The sequence below is a fragment of the Nilaparvata lugens genome, chromosome 12 (genome assembly GCF_014356525.2).
Source record: "Nilaparvata lugens isolate BPH chromosome 12, ASM1435652v1, whole genome shotgun sequence".
Taxonomy (NCBI): domain Eukaryota; kingdom Metazoa; phylum Arthropoda; class Insecta; order Hemiptera; family Delphacidae; genus Nilaparvata; species Nilaparvata lugens.
Window position 1 is genome coordinate 17,403,874 of NC_052515.1, and position 9,412 is coordinate 17,413,285.

Genomic DNA, 9,412 nt, shown 5'->3' on the forward strand with positions numbered 1-9,412 from the left:
GCTGATTTGTGTTTTTTGTAATGTTTAATAACTCAACTTGATTTCTCCTATCAAATTATTACAGCTGCCGCTATTTGGGTGTCATCACACAGACTGTCTGTTCTTTATGTAATGAACCGTGATTTTAACTTTTTCTTGAATTTTGATTCTGACTTACCATACGAATGGAATGAATTATAAAACGAATGTTCACATGTAATTACACATTTCAAAATGAGTACAACAGTTCATGAGCGAGTTCTCCAACCTGGTGACTGACCACTATCTATACTTGTGAAACCGTTCTGGCTGCTCACATTCTAGATGTGGCCGAGGATTCAGAGGCAACTCGAGCCTCTATCCATCAGTAAGAACTCACTACGCTCGTTCAATAAACACGCACCGACCAACTGCACATGCGTCAGAAGTGCCAATTCTTCATCACGTGGAAATATTTTGATCAATTCCTTGGCCCATTCTGTTGGATTCTTTGTACAATTCGTATCTAGTGGAAACCGGACTTGGAAGTGCCACTATAAGGGAGATCCGAACCACTGGGAAGTGATTTTTAAACTCGATGTTTAGAAGAGTAGGGCCCTTGAAGTGGTCACCCTTACAACGGGAGTAGCAGGCGCATGGATCTTAACTTACCCTATCAATAGCTTATCAGTGCGACCACGAAGCCAACGCTCTTATTCGCTGCTGTTCAATCACAAGTAGCAGAAAGAAGCGTTGACTACGCCGATATAACCAGAAAAATGCCATTTTTTGGACAATCTTCAAACTGTCATTGTGTAGTTTAGTGCGGCGATTTCAACTAGCGCGTTTACATAAGCCGAGAAGACATGAAGAAATATATGAATGAGGACAATCGACCAGCCGTTCTAGCTAATGACCAGTTACAAAAGGAGCAACGAGCTTGGAGAGTGTTTCCAAATATCCTTGAAGGTCCTATTGACTTTGACCCAACTTCCAAGTACAGTATAATAATCCTATTATACGTATTAAGCGAGCAATTTCTGTATATATTTGGTTATATATTTATGTCCAACGGATCTCGAAAACGGCTCTAACGATTTTCACGAAATTTGGTACATAGTAGGTTTATGATATAAAAATTCGATTGCACTAGGTCTCATCCCTGGGAAAACTCGCTGAAGGACATGAAAAGGATAATAATTATTCATCCTTGGAAAAACAGATGATAATTTCGTCGTCTGTGGATAACAGAAGATGCGTATGTGGGAGAGAGACAGAATTATTTTCAGTTGTTGAATCAATCAGCTTATCTCACGAGAAATATTATCTAGAAATTTTAATCGACTTGATCAAAATAATCTGATTTGTTGACATGACATTGTATATCATTATAAATTAGAGTATATAATAATTTTCAAAGTTAATCATTATTTTACAGTTTCAAGTCATTAGTGAGTGTTATTTCGTTATTCAATTTGGTTTGTAAACAATCTAAATTATAAATTTCCTGTTTTCAAATGTTTGGACTGAAATTGGACCTGAATTCAGGAGTTTGGAATGGAACATAACCTACTTTTTGGACTATTTATAGTGTTTAAATATAAAAATTCGGGGAGGAAACAGTTTAGAGCTGTGCCTGTTAGTCCTTCCCCAATCATTTTAAAGAATTGTGTTCTGTTTATCAATAAATAAATAACGAGCGAGGCTCGGTGCCCCGATATTAATAATAAATCAATATATTTTCCATTTTTTACAGTATATACAGAGCATGAAATTACCATAATTACGGAAATAATTGAAAGATAATTTGAAATCACAATCATATACGATCTTTTCTGTGTGGACTACAACAAGTGATTGCCTGCATGGACCGACAGAGTAGTGTCGGGTGTATGTATATACATACATACAAAGAAGATGTAGTTCTACGAACTTGATGCTAATTGAAGTCCGTCAGGATGTTTGTGCTATGGAAGAGCCGAACTGGTTCAAAGTGACCACCGACCTGTCCACCATCGGTTATCGAAATCCATGTTCAGGCAATCGACTAACTAGAGAGATCCGAAATTTCGCTGACATCATCAACGAATCTTGGACCACCTGACGCAACAATGCTTAATTACTTGTGCTAAACATGGCGAAGGAGAATGTTTGACAGACGATTTCGTGAGCGCAGTTGCGCTGAGTTCTCTGTTTTCGGAGAGGTATTAGGGTAACCGTCCACTGGAACCTTATTCAACCGATCCTTTCGGCCGTTGGATCGGACGAATCTGCCGGCCGTTAATCCGGCCGAATATGGTCGTCCATTGGAACCGTTTACGTCAGTTTAGTTCAGAAGTTGGTTGGTTGCCAATTCTTAAATGAACTACTATAATAGCCACCAAAATCTTTCATAAACAATGATTGTATTGAGATTTTGAAAATTTAATAAACAAATATCCACTAAATTAGTTATTTATCACAATAATTTTACTTTCAGATCCTATTTGTTCAGCAATCTTTGTCCACAGATTCCTATGAACATAACGACGATGATATCTTTTGTCTCGCATATCTCACAATGGAACAATTTTAAGGTTAGGATGATGTTGTCTCAGCTCTACTTCGGCCGCATAGAGCCGGAAAATCCCATTCAATTCGGATAGAAAAAATTGATCGGCCGTGCACGACCGTATGAACCTGTTGCAATGGACGAGCATCTATTCCTTTCTTTGTTGGGAGATCGTTCGGTCGCGTTCGTTAGTTTTCGGCCGATGCTAGTTCGGACGAAAACGGTTCTAGTGGACGGCCCACCTTATTCCCAAGACACGTTGGATTCATCAGACTGCTGCTGACACTCTGGGATGGTCAAGCAGTTTTGGCTTGGCTAAGGTGTGGGTTGTCCAGCTCCACTTGGCTCATAGCACAAGCTCGGATAAACGCTACCTGAATATAACTTTCAACTGAATGAGTGTAGTGAGTTCTTACTTTTGACTTGAGGCTCGAGTCTTCCGTTTTTGAGATTGTATGTTCGACAATATATTTCGAATGCCTTCAACCAATTTCAAATTAGTAACATAGAATGGTATACTGCCAGTGAAAATTCAAAGTTCTCCCGCTAGAAAAACTAATAAGACAAAAATAAATTTGTGTCTTCGAAATTAAAACTAAAATGATAGCAATGCCAGCCTACTGGTGAATTCATAAAAATCAATATATATGTCGTTTCTTATATCTTATACGAATTATTATTCTTCTACTCTAATTCTGGTTGGATCAATCGGAAGATTTTCAGCCAGTGTAATCATTTCACTGTCAATATTGTTTTACACAATCAATATAATATGTTCACCCATTTCAAGGGTTGCATCAATACATCAATATACATGTTTTTATATCAATGCAAGCATTGCAACAATTTTCAAAAGATAGAGGCGATTAAATGTTTCAAAATATTTTGATTTTGAATTTTTTAAGAACCAATCCTCATTGAATTTGATGAATGCTACAAATTATTTGAACTTTTTTATTTAATCCACAATTTTCAGCAACTGACAAATAATATTTTCAACTTTCACACAAATTGATTTTATTTGATTGGTAATCTCATTTATTTTGATCAGTGTGATAGGTCTTGAGGCATATTTTATTATGGAATTATATTTCATGCTATTGATATACTCAAGTTATACTTTAAGTATATACTTTTGTAAAACACTTTGCACAATTATTATTATATCCAATGCTATTGTTGTTAGAGTTACATCAACGTATTTATAATTAGATAGGTACATGAAATATATGTTAGCAAAATATCATTGTATGTGTCTATTGTAATCAGATGTAATTCTTCTCTCTTTGTATCTCTCTTTGTTGTATCGTTTGGAACAAACAGGGTAACGTACTGTATGTGTACAATTTGTAATTTAAAAAAATACAAACATTGTCTTCCACTTCAGGATAATAAATGAAAATGCGCTGAATCATTTGAAACTCAAGAATACAGATAATGAGTATTTTACGAGTAAAAGACTTCGTAAAATGTGGTCGAATTCAGCATTATTTTCTCTATTGAGGCATTTATAGAATAAATGGAGAAATATTCATTTATTAATTTCCTGATTTTGTAGTAGAGAATAACGTTTTATAGGTTTGGTTTTATGTGCCAATAGAGCACACTGTATCTACTACTCAAATACAAGACTTTTCCAAACCTGATGACAGCTAGTGTATCCTAATATTAGTTCATTGTTGATGAAGTTTGTCTCACAACAAAGGCTAGCAGCCCTATATGTGCAGACTATTCAAACAAATAATATTGGAATTAAGTCAAAAGTGATGAATCGAATCAAAATGCAGATTAAAAGGTTGAGCACTGTGTCTTAACAAAGTAAATCAATCATTACATTTGAACAATACAGCTTTATGATGTTTAATGAGTAACTAACTACTCGATCAAATGCTGTACAAATGCTACAAAATGATGTACTAAACTATCAAATGATTGAAACATAATGAGGTTTTGGTATGAGTAGAGTTGTTTTACAAGTATTCTTACAAAGTAAGCAACTTTTTGCAGTGCTTGAGGTCAGTCTAGTACAGTGTTAGTAGATACTGTAATAAACCGCCATCTCTACTACAAAGATACAATAAAAACAAAGAATGAGAGCAAAACGTGAGTTAACCCCTGTTAGGTTGTGATAGCTTCTAGTTTTGTCACATTTTCGAAAATTACTTTACACTATTTGTTGTAGAGTGAGTCAAGTATAGAAATAAGACGGTAGGGGTGATGAAATGTATGGGCAGTAACCAAGCAGCTATATTGAGATTCATTTTCAACTGTCAGCATTCTATACGAATAACTTCATTCCTAAATTATAAAACATCAATAATGAAATAACAGCATAAACTTATAATACAGGAGAACCAGCAATAGAATTAACTCATATAATTTGCCTACAAGCTATATAAATGCAGTGAAATAAGATTCCCTGAATTATCTTCTTCCTTTCACGGTTAAGTCATCATTGCCTGTTCCGAACCTCATCGTCTCTATAATCGGACCATCTTTTTCTTGGATGTCCTCTATCTCGTTTCCCAACTGGTTGCTACAATAAGGACTGCTTAGGAATCCGGTCTCCACTCATTCTATTCACATGTTGGAACCAATCATTCCTACTCCTATTTATTTTATCTTTTATTGCAAAAATATTCAGCTGAGCTCTGATATCTGTGTTTCTGAAACAGTCTTCTCTACTGCACCCTTATGTTCTACGCAGAAACCTCATTTCAGATGCTTGCAATCTGCTTCCATCACGCTTGGATAGTACCCAAGTTTCACTACCATACAGTAGTGTAGGAGCCGCAATTGTTCTATAGAATTTTATTCTTGTTTCTTTGCTGGCACTATTCTTAAGAGTTCTATGTATGATTCCACAGATATGTTGGAAACAATGCATCTTTCCTGAATTCTGTCTCTGAATTATAAGTTTTATAAAAAGTATTGAAAATAGTTGTAATTGGTTTGAATTATGATGACATGTATCTGAAGTTATTTATAGAGGGCATTGAAAACTTTAATATTCTTGATAATAAATTAAGGGCTGAATATAGACTATTCTTGAGAACTTTTTAGTTTGGTTGCCTAGCAAACAATCAAATTATTCTAGTTGCTGATTGCTAGGCAACCAAAGCAACCCTTACTGAGAAAGTTCTTGAGAATCATTTATGAATTAAGCCCTTAAAGTCGGGTTAATCTTTAAAGTTCTATATATGCATTTTTGGCAACCTTTTATGTACTCAGGGGTAACTCACATTAGATTAGATTATTAAATAAGTCTCAATTATTATGTTTGCATATAAACTCTATTATTATAATATAGTTGGTGTTGGTTGTGATGAATTATATAATAAATCATACAGGTCTCAAAGGGTTGTCACAAAAATTATGAAAAAGATGAATTAATAATGTTGTTATTTTTCTCAATAGACTGTTTCTTTTTTCATTCACAACTCCTTTTCAGAGATAACTTGTGAAGATATAACATCGTCAGAAGATAGAAGTTTTTGTGTAACTTTTCAGTTTTATAACTGTTTTTGGTTTAAATTGAAAATGAGTACATAAGATTCTATTGTAAATTGCATTATTATTACTATTTTTTTTTTTTAATAAATATCTTTTGACTGTCTGTCTGCTTTTCAGTATCACTGTATAACAACTGTTCAACAAGATTTTTTAAATGATTTTTAAAGATTCTACTAAATATGACATTACATATTTTTGTATCATGTTGTTATATATACATGTTTCGTCATATTGAATGTTGTGTATGAAAAAATCTAATAAATGGTTTTATCATATTACTGTTGTATATTTTTCTTCTTCTCGCCTTCATAAATTAGGCATGTATTCCTGTTCCGATTCACAAATTGATATTCGTATAAAGTGTTAATTAATCATTATTCTAATGAGTAAATTTAATTGCCATCTCTTCAATGGTCTTCTGACATCCCTCTTTTCCTTTGGCCTGTATAACAGGGTTTGTAGTGGAATTCTTCATTCGGACATTCTGTCAACGTAGGTCTACTCCTTCCAGACGATGCTGATAAACCTTTTCTCCCAGACAGTAGACATTGAGCTCTGAACGAATTTATTCATTTCTGATGTGAACTCTTTGATCAAAACCTTTTGTTCGTCTTGAGAATCGCTTTTCAGCCGCTTGTATTCAACTCTCTAAAGGTTTAGTAGAGATCCACGATTCGCTACCATAGAGGAGGACTGGCACAGCCATCACTTTATAAAATGTCATCATTCATTCCTTGCTTACTTATTTGCAAGTGTTCGAGTTGTATATTCCTTCAACTCAAAATTCTTAACATAGTGAATAATGTAGTATGGTTTTCCCTTTAAGGCTCTCATGCCATATACTCATACATGAGTTTCACTATCACTAAATATTATAGCCTATTGAAACAATTGTGCCGAGCACTATTTTTAATTCAGGCCTTTTCCCAAGTTATAATAGTAAATTTAATACGCAATAGACTAGAGCCATTATTGTGAGTTAGCGAAATAAATTATTTTCTCTCTCTATTATGAACGGCCATGACTTCGAGTTTCCCATGATAGATATTTAAAAATTGTGGCTCCGAGTTGTCGAGGAATGTAGATTATGGAATTATCTCTAAAACGTAGCCTTCCTGTCGCGACATGGAGTGCGATAAGCTGGAAAACAGCAAGCATTGAAATTATAACAAACTACCGATTTTGCATTTACTATTTGGTCCAAAGGCTCTAGAAGCCACGCGACGATTGGTCAAATTGATTCCCTTCGCCCAATAGGAGACCTGTTTCTAATTACAGTAGTGGGGCGATTCCCCAGCCGCGAGACCAGATTACGTTTCGGAGGACACTAAGAGCACTACGAGAGTAAAGATGTAGTCATTATGTTTCGCCGTTTTTGGGCAAGTTTATATCATTAGTTAATGTAGGAGCTAGTTTTATTTTTATTAAAGTTTAAATTTTCTAGTAGTGCCATGTCCTGAAAGGTTTAATTGTGTTTCTTCATCATGTACGAATAATTGTTTCTTCAAATAACCGCTAAGGTACGTAAAATAAGGTTAAAATATAATTTAGGGAATTTAATTGAGAGTATTGTATTAACAAAGCCTGTTATTTTTCAAGTTAATAATATTGATTGAGAATAATCCTTTTGATTTTATTAGTGATGGAAGATGATTATAAATTTTTTTTCTAAAGAAGTATAGAAAGTTTTCAGTTACGTTACATTTGAGTTATTGTTTCTGGAGATATATTATCGTAGAGTATTGCTGAAAGTCAGGAAGATAGCCTTTAAATTGGAATGAAATTTTTAAGATTATGTTCATATTGAGTTTATGACATTTTATAATTTTATATTTTTCAGACTCTGTTTTCTTATGTCATTAAGGCTTTCGAATGATTTAGTAAATTTTTATGATAGAAATCTTAATAGACGAAGAAGAAAGTTTTTCTTTTCCATGAAATTAATATTAATAAATGTTGGCTAGCGCACAAGTTTCCAACAATACTAGTCGAGCTACTATATGAAAAATTATATTTGATTTCGCAAACCAAACGAAAAATATCATATAAGTTAGCATCATTTCAATCTGAATTATTCCTTTCCTAAGAGTATTATATCAATTTATATAAAAGTTAACATCATAATTAATGAAGTATTCATTTTTCTAAAAGCATTATATTAATTTATTACGGGTGTTTTCATAAATGTTGCATTGTATATTAATGACACTCTGGCAAGTAAATTCGTTTTAATTCAATCTGTTAAATTTTGAGAATGAAATCAGAACGTCAAGATAAAATCTAAATTAAATAACAGAATAAACTCCTGTTTTAGCTTTTGATGAATTGTAGGAAGAGTTAGAAATTAATGCTGTAATACATTTATTTACAGCGGTTCATGTGTGTCCCCAAACCAACTTCATGTACCACCCCTTTGGTTCCGCAACTTTATGTAACACCGCTTCAAGACACCCGTTCAGACGACAGGTCTAGGGACGTAAGAGGACGTCACCGTCAAGCCAAATTCAACCGGTAAAAGTTCACCGCCAAAAACAAGGTACTGTAACCCCGACGATAAAGCAACGTACAGACCAACGAAAGTGCAGTGTAGTGAAACAAAGGTTCATTCGAGAATGTCAATCAAAAGTGAGGATTCAAAATTATTATGAAATGGGTTATACGGGTTACTATCGACGAAATTTGGGTTCAACGGGCTTTTCTTTCTTGAGTAATTTCATGTTGAAATTAATTTGTTATTTTATGACTGATATTGTTTGGTTTTGTGACGTATTGCTATCTAAACGAAGGATAGTAATGCGCCTCCAAATCAGATGAAGAATGTCAACAAAGTAACATGAAATTGTTGTTTCTGTTGTTCACTTTTAGTTGCCAATGTTTATTGAAGCTGTTTGTATTTTTCAATTATTTCAAATTGTAGTGTTATTCTATAGTAGAAACCTATTAAATCAGGCATGGCAAGATTAATTGAAGTTTTCTTGACTCTAGCCCGTTCACCTGCATGAATTAGGTATAGACTCAGGTATTTTCTAGATGTGTCGGCCTATTTCTAAATTCTAAATTTTATTCAAAATTATCTTTTTTATCATCTTTTGAAAAGGTCAGGCACACAATATAATATAACTTGGTAACTAGTTGCTTATCGGGAGGGAGTAACATTTGTGAGATGCACATGTTATACAACTTGATAGAATAAAAAAGTTAGATGAAGTTTTTCAAGATACAGCTAAACCAAAAATGAGCCTTTACCGAAAATTCTCGCCCTTTTAATCTGAAAAACCTATTAGTATGGATATGAAAAAAAATTCATTCCGGACAAGGAACAATTTGGGTTGTGCCTGCTACTCCTTTCCCAATCATATTAATGAATTGGGTATCATTCAATAAATGAAG